Below are 12950 nucleotides of genomic sequence, written 5' to 3' on the forward strand. Positions count from 1 at the left end.
CAGACTATCATCTTTGTATTTGTTCTCCAGCCTTCTCAGTTCATCACTTAGCAGAAATAGCTCTGTGTGTAGAATACCTGTGGTGCAGAACAGGCTTCCTTGCATGAGAAACCTTTTTATAGCACTTTAATACTTCCATCAGATTTTTTTTGACTCAACACATCAAGATGATTAACTTAGTCTTTGTAAATGATTTGGCCAACAAATACTGACTAATGAATTTCTGTATTTCTCTGCATGACACATATCAACAGGTAATGAGCTACTTAATTCCTGTTTTCACTTCAACAAATGTCCCTTTGAGCACCAATTTAGTTCATTCATGAGAACCACTTCAAGTAGATATCTGAAAGTAACTTTCTCTAGGGCTAGAAAAGCTTCATTAGCCAAGACTGGATTCATATCAACGTTGCAAAAGGGAGTCCCTTTTCACTTCTATGTGTTTCTCTAGTCTACCAACTTTTACCTCACTCCTATGTGCTGGCTCTAGGCCAGCAACTTCATTTCCCAAGTCAAGTAGCAGTAGTACTTGCTTATGCTATTATATGTGGGCAGTTTGCCGTGGAAAGCCCTCTAATTAAAAGAGTTTAGACAAGAACTCAGGCATCAATTATCCCCAAACACCCAACTTCAGGCACACGGAGGAAGAAAGCACTTTAGAAAGACAGGATTGAAAGCAATAAACAGTCACTGTGTTCGTGCTCATTTAAATGGACAGATGGAGATGTTTGGGCCTATCTGGTCAATAATCCACAAACTAAGAAGGATTTATGTGATAGACTGGAATGGCTTAAATCCACTTTAAAAAGGAGAGTTACAATATCTTGGAATGCTGCTCAGTACATTCAAGGGGCTGATGTGGTAAAATGCCAAAACTTTTTGAATTAGCAGAGTTATTTCAAAATCAAAGGTACAGGTGAAATAACAGGGTTTTCAAGTGCCTCTGTTCCACTGATCTTCATTCTACCTAAGCTTTAATACTGACTGTCACAACAGTGAGTCAGAGACAGGCTGGCAGAGCAGCAGCCTTTCCTCAGGGAGCGGTGCAGGGCCAAGCCTTCCTTCTCTTCCTGACTTCAGGAAACCAAATGTGCAAAACGTGGGATGTGTGGGAAGAGACTAACTATGAGTACAGCATATGTTGGGTTTACTTTTTCTCTTAGCTGGCCCCTAAGCAACCCCTGACCTTTTGGAGGCTCTCAGCTGCCATGGAGCACTATGAGCTCAGCCTGACTAAAGTTATTCAGGTGTGGTTAGAGCCCTGCCTGATCCCCATGGGAAAAGAAAATGGTCTCCAATTGGGCAGAGTAGCTCACTCTTAGCTAGTCTGTTGCAGAAGCAGGACAGGGTGCTGCAGACTTTACCTATTCTGTTAGCTAAACAATTTAGTAAGGTCATGGTGTGTTATACAAACATGTGGGAGAAATGTCATGTGTCCTTTTCTGACTGAGCTGGAGCAGGATTTCTTGGGTGCAACATGAAGTTGAGTTAATGAGGGGTGTCTGTTTATTGTTACATCTAGGAGTGAGTCTACGAAGAGTAGCAAATGGGTTTTCCTTACTTTCCTACCTCTTCCCTCAAATTTCCTTCCTTCCTTCTCCAAATTATTTTTTTTAAAACTAAAATATTGAAAAACTTCTCTCCTGGAGTCATAGCAAGGGTAGTTTCCTTTCTTTTTCTGGCCACACAATAGCTTGGACGTACTTCGTTATGACTCTGTTTGCCAGTATTGTTACAAGACATTAGACAAGGATTATGCCTCACAACAGAGAATGTGTTCCTCTGTGACCTAAGATAGATTGTATGGTCCTGCTCTGGCAGGGAAGTTGGACTCGATGATCTCTTTGGGTCCCTTCCAACCCCTAGCATCCTATGATTCTGTGAACAAGCTCACAAGAGAGCTGTTATTTCATAAGAAAAGACTGGATAAGGCATTCGGTGCCATGGTCTAGTTGACTGGATAGGGCTGGGTGCTAGGTTGGACTGGATAATCTTGGAGGTCTCTTCCAACCTGGTTTATTCTATGATTCTATGGTGTTTAGATGCTTGGATGGGTATGAGGAATACAATCAGCACCTCTTACAGAAAGGCAATTCCTCTTTTGTGGAAGGGTAGGCAAAGTCTCCAGCATCCCTCTGGTCATACCAGTCCATCTCAACTTTCACAGAGCAAAGCTCAAGGTATTTTTTCCCCTCTTTGCTGAACAGGAAAGTAAACTAAGTGATGTCTGAGGCATTTGGATACTCTGGGTACAAGTGTCCCATTGAAAGTGCTAAACAAATAAAGAATAAACAGGGAATCCCCAGGGAATGCTGTCAGCTGCCCACCAGCATGTCCTTGGACATGTGCACATTGCTCCTCTGCAAGTCAAAAGCTGCTCTGCCTGCAGCCCAGGAGATCATGTGGTTAAAGCACACTGCTCTTCATTTTCCTCTTTGTTGCTTTCAAGAAGTTCAAAAGACTTACACCCACCAGCAGCAGAAATTTATGGGAGCTGAACAAAGGAGCGATGCTAAGAGTTTGTTAACTTAACCGCTTGTCATTGGTTGTGCAGCTTTGCTCCTCTGATGTGTGAAGCGTATGCCTATGGATAAAACAGAAGCAGCTTGAAGTGGAGCTTTTTTTTTTTTTTAATGAAATGTGTTATTTTTTTAATATATGTATATACAAATGGAGCTTAATCTGTTCCAAAACGTGTTTGAACTACAGAAAAAAATGAAGAACTGGACTTTAGTGTGTCACTGCTTATCAAGAAATCAATAAATAATCTAAAGCAAGACAGGAGGGGGAAGAGTGAATAACTTCATTGCTCAGGTGCCTCCTGTAAGGTCACAGGCTCACAGGATGTCAGGGGTTGGAAGGGAGCCAAGGAGATCACCGAGTGCAATCCCCCTGCCAGAGCAGGACAATACTATCTAAAACAGATCACAGAGGAACACATCCAGACAGGCCTTGAAAGTCTCCAGGAAAGGAGACCACACAACCTCTCTGGGCAGCCTATTCCAGTGCTCTGTGACCCTTACAGTAAAGAAGTTCCCCCTTGTGTTGAGGCAGAACGATGGCTCTTCCCTTGTTTCTGTTATTTTTTCACTTGTGTCTCTGTCTTTAGATCAGTAAATTATCTCTTTGGGAAGATGGGAGGGGAAGTACCCTTTGGGTCCCTAAGAGAACTCATGTTGTCTCCAAGCACAGACATTTTACAGATGGTGCTTTATTTTCTCTTCTCTGATGATCAAAAAGACAGGAACAGCATCTATGAAAGGTATGAATCTTCTCCTGATTTCTAAAACAGTCACCCTCTTTTCCCACTGAGCAATGAAGAAAAATCCCCTTTAGAAAAGCTGAAGAGAAGAAAGGAGGGTTGGAGAGGTCTTGCTAAGCTTGGTAGTTCAGCATAGCTGGCATTCATAGTTCAGAACCTGAACTGGTACTTTAAAGGCCCTTAATTCTGAGACCAAGTATAAATATTCTTTTAAACTGAGTCCAGCAGTGTGCTCTTGTGGCCAAGAGGACAAATGCCATTCTGGGATCAATTAGAAGGGCTGCCATTAGTAGGTCAATAGAGGTTCTCCTCCTCCTCTACTCTGTCCTGGTGAGGCTGCATCTGGAATATTGTGTCCAGTTCTGAGCCCCTCAGTTCAAGAAGGACCTCGGGGAACTGCTTGAGAGAGTCCAGCGTAGAGCCACAAAGATGATTAAGGGAGTGGAACATCTTCCTTACAAGGAGAGCTTGGGGGAGATGGGGCTCTTTAGCATGGGGAGGAGGAGACTGAGAGGTGACCTCATTCATGTTTATAAAGATGTAAAGGGCAAGTGGCCAGAGGATGAAGCCAGGCTCTGCTCAGTCATGCCAAATGACAGGACAAAGGGCAATGGGTGGAAGCTGAGGCATAGGAAGTTGCATGGAAACACAAGGAATTTTTTTTTCACTGTAAGATTGACAGAACACTGGAACAGGCTGCCCAGGGGAGTTGTGGAGTCTCCCTCTCTGGAGATATTCAAAACTCCTCTGGATGTGTTCCTGTGTGATCTGGTATAGGTGATGCTGCTGTGGCAGGGGGTTGGACTGGATGATCTTTTGAGGTCCCTTCTATCCCCTGACATTCTGTGATTACATCTGAATGTGAAGAAGGGTTTCATGATTTTTCTGTCAGTCACGGGAAAATAAAGAAGTAATTTTTATTTGAGCTGAAGAATATTGAAAAAAAACTTTCACAGAACTGAAAGCAATCACTTGTGAAGAAGTGTCTTGATTGGTCTGACACAGAATGGTGCTTTCAATCTGAGCTTACTGAATAATTTTAAAATGTATTTTGAGTCATTTCAAACGTTAAAGTTTTGTGCTTGAAAGGCAAGTTACATCACTATCAAAAATGTCAGTACAACATTTTTACTTTCTTGGGTTTGTCATGTCAAGCTCCTGGCACAGCTGGTAGCTCATGGCTTCAACAGATTCACTCCGATATGAGTCAAGAACTGGCTGGAGGTCTGGGCCCAGAGAGTGGTGGTGAATGGTGCCACATCCACATAGCAGTTTTCACTAGTGGTGTCCCCCAAGGGTCAGTGCTGGGAACAGTCCTGTTCAGTATCTTTATTGATTAGCTGGACCAGGAGATTGAGTCCAGCATCAGTAAGTTTGCAGATGACACCAAGCTAGGAGCAGGTGTTGATCTGCTGGAGGGTAGGAGAGTGCTGCAGAGAGACCTTGCCAAGCTGGATGGATGGGCAGAGGCCAATGGGATGAGATTTAACAAGGCCAAGTGCAGGGTTCTACACTGTGGCCACAACAACCCCAAGAAGCGCTACAGGCTGGGGACTGAGTGGCTGGAGAGCAGCCAGGCAGAGAGGGACCTGGGGGTACAGGTAAATAGTAGCTGAACATGAGCCAGCAGTGTGCCCAGGTGGCCAGGAGAGCCAATGGCATCCTGGCCTGGATCAGGAACAGAGTGGCCAGTAGGACAAGGGAGGTTATTCTGCCCCTGTACTCAGCACTGGTCAGGCCACACCTTGAGTGTTGTGTCCATTTCTGGGCTCCTCAATTCAAGAGAGATGTTGAGATACTGGAACATGTCCAGAGAAGAGTGACAAAGCTGGTGAGGGTCCTGGAACACAGCCCTGTGAGGAGAGGCTGAGGGAGCTGGGGTTGTATAGCCTGGAGAAGAGGAGGCTCAGGGGGGATCTCATTGCTGTCTACAACTACCTGAAGGGAGGCTGTAGACAGGTGGGAGTTGGTCTCTTCTGCCAGGCAGCCAGCAACAGAACAAGGGAACACAGTCTCATGTTGTGCCAGGGGAGGTCTAGGCTGGATGTTAGGAGGAAGCTCTTCACAGAGAGAGTGATTTGGCATTGGAATGGGCTGCCCAGGAAGGTAGTGGAGTTGCTGTCCCTGGAGGTGTTCAAGAAAAGCCTGTATGAGGCACTTAGTGCCATGGTCTAGTTGGACAGGGCAGGGTGATAGGTTGGACTGGATGATCTTGGAAGTCTCTTCCAACCTGGCTGATTCTATAATTCTATGTTTGCTTCAGTAGATATAAGGAAGAAGGTGGTGTGATACTGGTGCAGGTTACTCAGAGATGCCCCATCCCTGGAAATATCCAAGGTCAGATTTGATTGGCCTCTGAGCAAACTGATCCAGCTAAAGACACCCCTGCTCACTGCACGGGGGTTGGGCTAGATTACCTTTAAAAGTCCTTTCCCACCCAAGCCATTCTATGATTTTAGGAAAACACTTCTGTACCTCTGTATAGATTCTTTCTCAGTTGATGTTTAAGGCAAAAAAATTGCCCAGCTGTGATCTGGATGTTGCAGGAGATATTAATAACACTTTACCTCTACAGCCTGCTGCCCTGAATAATCCTTCAAATGTCAGGGTAAGTACTGGCTTAGAGAGGTTATCCCCAGCAAATGGATAACTCATGAGTGAGCAGAGCGGCAAGGCAGTGTGTCGGTGTCAGCAGTAAGATGTCAGTCTGTGATGGCAGAGCATGTTCAAATGGAGCCATTTGTCATGTACTAATGCAGCAACATGCACAGAAGCCTGGATAAAGCTGAAGGTTGAATTTCTGATCTGTATAAGGGCTACATGTCCACTGACTGTGGGAGACTGAACATTGTCATGCAGGCCAATGTGATGTGACAAGACCAGCCAGGAGAAGTAACAACAGAACTATCAAGAGTTCCCAAAGGAAACCCTGACTCTGTTGAATTGGCTGGGATCTTTGCTGTGTGTTGTACTCCACTGCCTTCCTCTTTCTTGTGAGACCCAAGGTACTTGTGGGTTTGTGAGTCTGAGTGTGCCTCCCAGTTGCATACCAAGTAGCAATTTACCTGGGCATATATTTCATTTTCTTCTTTGCCTGTGCCCACTTTCCTGACCCATGCATAGTCTGTTACACACAGAAACCGAGCTATGAGGGATTGTCAAACCTCATCACATCCTAAAAGGTCCCTGTCTAGGTGAGCAGGAGTTCAAAATGTTATGATATGCCACAGCAGAACTTCATTTTCACAGTGGGAGGGCTTGGATGTAACTGGAGATACCATACGTTCCTCCTTCCTGCCCTTGTGTAGGTTTCCCCAGGTGGTTTATAGCAAGACATCTATGGTAACAGATCAACAGCAAGGAAATCAGCTCATGTTGATTATTTCATGTATGAATGCATTCAAAATTTCCATATGTGAGGGGCAGATTATTTTAATCATGAAACTTTAAGCTGCTATTTATATCAACTAGAGCTAGCTACATCTGGTGTGTCTGAGCTCAGCCCCTTCACATGGGTTAGTGTCTTCACTTGCTACAGAACAGTATGATTTACATACCCTCACAGTCAAGGGCTGTGATACCTCAGGAATCCCTCAAGCTCTTATTGTGGGCACCTGCAATTTATCCTGAGCATGTAAATATCTTAAAATAATGTGAGCAACACAGAGGAAATAAAGTGAGGAGAAGTGACTTTAGGTACTACATCTTACCAGACTATCTTTTATTTTTTCAACATGGCACATGGGCAGGGTGATAAAAGTTCCCTTCAGCCTTCCCCAGCTGAATCTCTATGACAATCTACTTGGCTCTTCAGCATATCGCTTTGCGGACCCCTTGGTATAGCCATTGGAGTGTTTTTAGTCTCCAGAGTGACCAAAGAAATTAAAGCAGCTTGACTGGAGCACAGAAATAGATTCTACAGAGTTGAGAACTAAGGTTTTATCACAAACTGACCCGAGAGACAGTATGCCTGACTTTGCTGGTGTCTTCTAATTAAATCAAACCCAAATAATCATACAATCAATGTCGTAAAAACCAGGTCAGCACACACTAGTCATAAATTATCACAAAGCATCTGTCACATGCTTAATCTGCTTTTTAAAGTGGGGGGCTGCCTTTGCTTAAGCCTGTGTTTGATGCAACTGCTTTAGCCCCCCATCCCCCCATTTTTGACAGTGCATGACTGGAGGACAAGATTACCTCTGCTTATTGTACAACATGCAGTGGAGAAGCAGCTGACTTGGTATCAAACAGTATCTCTAAACGGGTTGTTTAAAGCTGTTAACATTGGTCCTGAAAAGCTAGAATCCACACTAACAGCCCTTCTCATCAAATAATATTTATTCCTAAAATTCAGAGGGAGTAAGGGAAAAGGTCACTTTGAAGTATGCAGGGACTATTAAATTTTTAAAAGTAAATCCTTAAAGATGGAGCAGAAGTGCAGATTCAGGCATTGCTCACTCTTTGGTCTGCAATTTTTACATAGCACTTGAGGGACTCTGTGTTACTGTATTCAGCACATCTCCCTCTGTCTCTCAAAGTGAACAGTAAAAGTTCCCTCTTTGCTTTGGCTGCTGCAGTCACAGCAAAGATGAGAGGCAGGGAAAGAAACTGTGCTTTACTTCACATGCACTGTGAAGGGGAGGAAGACATAGTAAAGAACACATCTGTTCACCTCTTGCCCCTGTACCTGTATGAGCTACCAAAACCTCGCAGGTAGACAGCTGCAGAACATTGTACAGATACTATATTCTATATATATATTATATATATATATAAAAAACAGAATATAGAATATAGTAGAGAGTATTGCATTTCCTTTAAGGAGCAGTATGATATCTGCCTCAGTCAGGACAGTCCTGCTTGTGCCTTCATCTTGAGCAGCTGACCAGCTCCACTAACAAGTAGCTAAGAGAACATCAGTTTGATCACAGAGATTTGTCTTTTTAAAGTCTCCATGAGTATAAACAAAGAATTGATACTAATAAAGGTGTCTTTAGAGGATTCTTATATGGTGTCAAACACATCATCTCTCAATAGAGGATCTGTCCTTTCCATTTCATATCAGCTTTGTTGTCCAGGCCTTGTTCCCTTGAGGACATGTTTTGCTGCTTCTGCAACGAAATAGGGACCAGCAAAATGCTATTAGGATTGGGAGTTGCTGTGTTTGCCATGATGCACTCTTGCACTCAGATAATGTTCTATGTTATGAGAGGAAAAAGCAGGCAAGCAGCTTCCACCAGGGCTGCCACAATGGACCTGTCAGTCACCTCAACATTTTAACTCCGCAAAAAGTAAATGAGTTTGTTCAAATCTTCTAGAGATTCCTCTCACTGCAGTTGCATATATTTGCATAGTGATTTGCAGCTTAAGTGGAAGCCAGTAGCCACTTCTGTGAACAGATGTTGACAGAAGCACCGACAGAAGCACCAACAGAAGTATCAGAGTTACAGGAACAAGTATTTCTTCTTGCATGCACAGAGAAATGCATAATCTAGGCACACGTTGGGACTTTCAGCTAGTTCCGCCTTCCAACCTGTGTATGGAGTCACTGCATGCTAATCAGCCCTTGCAGGAGTATTGATGGCAAAGAAGAATTCAGGGGAATAAGAAGGGGAGAACCAGAAGAGCTGTGCAACAGAAATATTGGTATTAGAGAGACTGTATGCATATTTGATGACATCCTATTAGAAGAAGCAGCAACATTCAATTTAAAATGCTGTGTTTGTCAAACAGTGCAGCAATTGAGTATGTTATTAGTAATCCCAACAATAATGTATCAAATATTGAAACAATTACCTAAACTTCTAGCAGTTGGTAAGGGCTGATGCAGGGACAGGTTTGAAGGAAACCACTTGGTTGTGTGTCTGTGTCTCTCTTGCATGTTGGTATGATTGAGATAAATCTTATGAAACAGGGACATTTAGGTAAGAGCTGTCACAGACCAGTATGATACAGTTGAAAAGAGAACAGGTTTTGAATCAAGTATCAGCATCCTTTATGCAGCAAAAACACTTGTTAGTTAAAAAGAATGGATAACCTTCTTTGATGAGAGAAGCAGAAGAGGCTTTACAATACCTTTCCAAAGACATATTTTTTTCATACCACAACACAATTGTATGTGGTATGTATGAAATAGTATGTAGCCCAAAGTCAGTCAGGGACATGAAATACATATAATTCTCTCTAGTTCTGTTCCAGTTCTGGGCTCCTCAGTTTAAGATGTTGAGATGCTCAAATGTGTCCAGAGAAAGGGCAACAAGGCTGGTGAGGGGGCTGGAGTACAGCCCTACAAGGAGCAGCTGAGGGAGCTGTGGTTGTTTAGCTTGGAGAAGGGGACGCTCAGGGGAGACCTTATTGCTCTCTACAACTACCTGAAAGGAAGTTGTAGCGAGGTGGGGGTTGGTCTCTTCTCCTAGGCAACCAGTGACAGAACAAGAGGACACATCTCAAGCTGTGCCAGGGCAGGTTTAGGCTGGATGTTAGAAAGAAGTTCTTTGCAAAAAGAACATTTGGCATTGGAATGGGCTGCCCGGGGAGGTGGTGGAGTCACCATCCCTTGGAGTGCCTAAAAAAAGATTGGATGTGGCATTTGGTGCCATGGTTTAGTTGATTACATGATGTTGGGCAATAGGTTGGACTCGAGGTCTTTTCCATCCTGATTGATTCTGTGATTCTGTGTTATTCTGAAACAACTCCAGTAACAGAGCAGTTGCTATAACTAAATACAAAATCCAAGATACACTTACATGATGATTTTTTTTTCTGGTTTCTGTTGTGATTTTTCTTCACACAGGGCCACATCCAGAGAGATGCTAGAAGCCCCATCCCTGAAACAGTTCAAGGTCAGGTTGAATGGGGCTTGGGGAAGCCTGATTTAGGTAAAGATGTCCCTGCTTACGGCAGGGGGAGTTTGAGTAGGTGATTTTTAAAGGTCTTTTCCAACCTAAAGCATTATATGGTTCTATGCACAGCTACCATCCTCTGAATGGCTGCACTGCCACCCAATGGGACCTGGATAGGCTGGAGAGATGGGTGACAGCAAACCTCAGGAAGTTCAATATGGACAAGGGCAGGGTCCTGCACTGGGGGAGGAATAACAGTAGGCACCAATACAGGTTAAGGGTTGCCCTGTTTGGAGCAACTCCATGGAGAAAGACTTTAGAGTCCTGGTGGACAGCAAGTTCTGCATGGGCCAGAGATGTGCCCTTGTGGCCAAGAAAGCAAATGAGGCTTCTAGATCTTTCAAGGTCCTAGCAGGGTGCTGAGAAAGAGGCAGACACCCTCTGATGCGATCCTGGTTCCTCTTGACATGGAGGTCTGAAGCAACACAGGCAAGATCTCTTGCAGATGAGCAGAGAGCATAATGTCGGTGGCAGTTCTCACAACATCGTGAGGCACTTAATGCCTTCTCCTGGTAAACCTGAGGCACTTAAGTTTCCAGGTAGTTCAAGCCAAAACATCAGGGCTAAGCTGGTCTGATGCATGAGGCAGAGCAGAGCACGTTGTCTGGGCAGAGCAGAACATAGAGCAGAGCAGCACACACCAAGGCAGAGGCAGCACACCTGCTTGCAGCTTAGCTCAACTTCTATTATTTGCCTGAGTGTAAAGGCTCCTTTGGCCACAGAGATTCACCAATCAGAATGGCATTTGCAAAACTGACCACATGAGGTGAAACCAGGGCTTGCTTACCCTTATTTGGGCAAGACACTCACAAGTGCCTAAACACCTGTGGGTACCTGTTTATCACTTTGGGAGGAGGCATAATGGCCTAAGCCTTTCTTTTCCTCCCGCTCTTGCTTCCCTCATCAGCATAAAAGTGGGGCAAGCCAGGACACGTTTTAGGCCTATTAGCCTTCCAGGACAGAGGGTGACAGAGCACTGGAACAGGCTGCCCAGAGGGCTTGTGAAGTCTCCTCTGGAGACTTTCAAACCCACCTGGATGCATTCCTGTGTGGAATACCCCAGGGGATCCTGCTTTTGGCAAGGGCGTTGGACTCGATGATCTCTGGAGGTCTCTTCCAACCTCTAACATTCTGTGATTCTATGAACTTCATTTTTTGTTTCATCAAAGATATTGGAAATCATGTTTCTCCTTTTTAATAATCTTCATCATGCTTTTGCTTTTGATTTGTGCCCAAGAAATCATATTTTCCATTACTAGAAACATTCTAGTAATGCTTTCTTCCTTCTTTTACATGGTAAATCATCTGAAGCAGACACTTACCTACGTGGAGGTCTCTTTTTATTGAACGAAGGAAGTGGGTGGATTAATGGGACCATGCTAAAAGGGAAGCAGAAGGGCAAAAAGGAAATAGGGGGGAAATGCTGCATTGAATTTTTTTTATACTTTAAAAGTCAGGTTTAGAAGTCTTGTCCTGATTGATTTAACTACACCAAATGCATGCTAAGAGTCCCCAATAGAGGCAAGTTTTTGGTAATGGCTGTTAGGTATACTCTTCCTTTAATGCCAGAATGGGTTTCCACATGACTCTCTGAATACTTCTCTTAGGTTTTGTCCTAATTTGTTGGGGGTGGTAAGAAGAGGATCAGCTCACATAAAGGCAAATGCAAATTATGTATCTGTGCTAGCCTTTATCTGAACAGGCATGTGAATTCCCTCCCAGTTCTACCAGCTTCACAGGCCCCTTGAGTTCCCTACTTGCAGACACAAGAACAGGGCTGAAGGGCTTCTCTCTGCTGCTTTATTATGGGCATTTTTTATGACACAAGTACATATTGTTTTCCCCAAATCTTACCAGAAGACATACTTCACAAAGTTGATCAGCCTAATTGTTTAGCAGTGTTCCTTCCCATTTCAGAAAATCCCAACAGGAGCAATGTCTGCCATTTTCTGTGCATCAGTTTCTCAAGGATTGATGTATGTCTTAGTGGCTCTGACCTGTTTCAGAAATGCAAGCTTCCCTTGACACTGCTGTTGAAATATAACTACTGACATCAGATTCCAGCCCAAGTTCTTCCTCTAAACCACTTTTCAATCTTCTTATCTGGAAATAATAACATTTAAATTAGCCACAGTGATTTTGTGAAATCCTACTTTCAACATGATAGCTGAGATTAGTGAGGGTACTTTACCTTCACATAGCAAATCACCTGAATAAACCTGGAGTACTTTGATTTTCTTTAGCTCTCAGTAAGTTGCTGACAGCCTTTGATGCCATTCAGGCGCTTGCATTTGGCAGAGTCACACAAAAAAAAATTTAAATGGAGGTTCCATAATTATATAGCTGCTAGAATGTCATACTGTGAATTATCTTGTTTGTCAGATGCTCAGGAGTGACTGGGGGATAGACTTAAACCAGAATCGCAAAAACTAAATTAGTGATCATCCCTGCCACCAGGTTACTCACCACAGTGATTCTGTTTTGTGAGATGTTGCTTCTGCTTGGCTTTATAGTACTAACACACATCAGCAAGCACAGTGATGGATAACTATGTTTGGTCAATCAGTGAAATCAAAGTACATGAAAGTAGGTTGTAGCCAAGTTGAGATTGGTCTCTTCTCTCAGGCACCCAGTGACAGAACAAGAGGACACAGTCTCAAGCTGCACCAGAGCAGGTTTAGGCTGGATGTTAGGAAGAAGTTCTTCACAGAAGGAGTGATTGGCATTGGAATGGGCTGCCCGGGGAGGTGGTGGAATCACTGTCCCTGGAAGTGTTTAAAAGG

At 43.7% G+C, this 12950-nt stretch overlaps 1 protein-coding gene across 1 annotated transcript in view; it reads left to right on the forward strand.

The window, feature by feature from the left end:
- The window catches only part of PHACTR1 (phosphatase and actin regulator 1), a 450233-nt gene that overhangs the window by 67868 nt on the left and 369415 nt on the right, over positions 1–12950 (forward strand). The gene's annotated exons all lie outside the window — the stretch shown is intronic.

This window comes from Pogoniulus pusillus, chromosome 21 (genome assembly GCF_015220805.1).
Source record: "Pogoniulus pusillus isolate bPogPus1 chromosome 21, bPogPus1.pri, whole genome shotgun sequence".
Lineage (NCBI taxonomy): Eukaryota > Metazoa > Chordata > Aves > Piciformes > Lybiidae > Pogoniulus > Pogoniulus pusillus.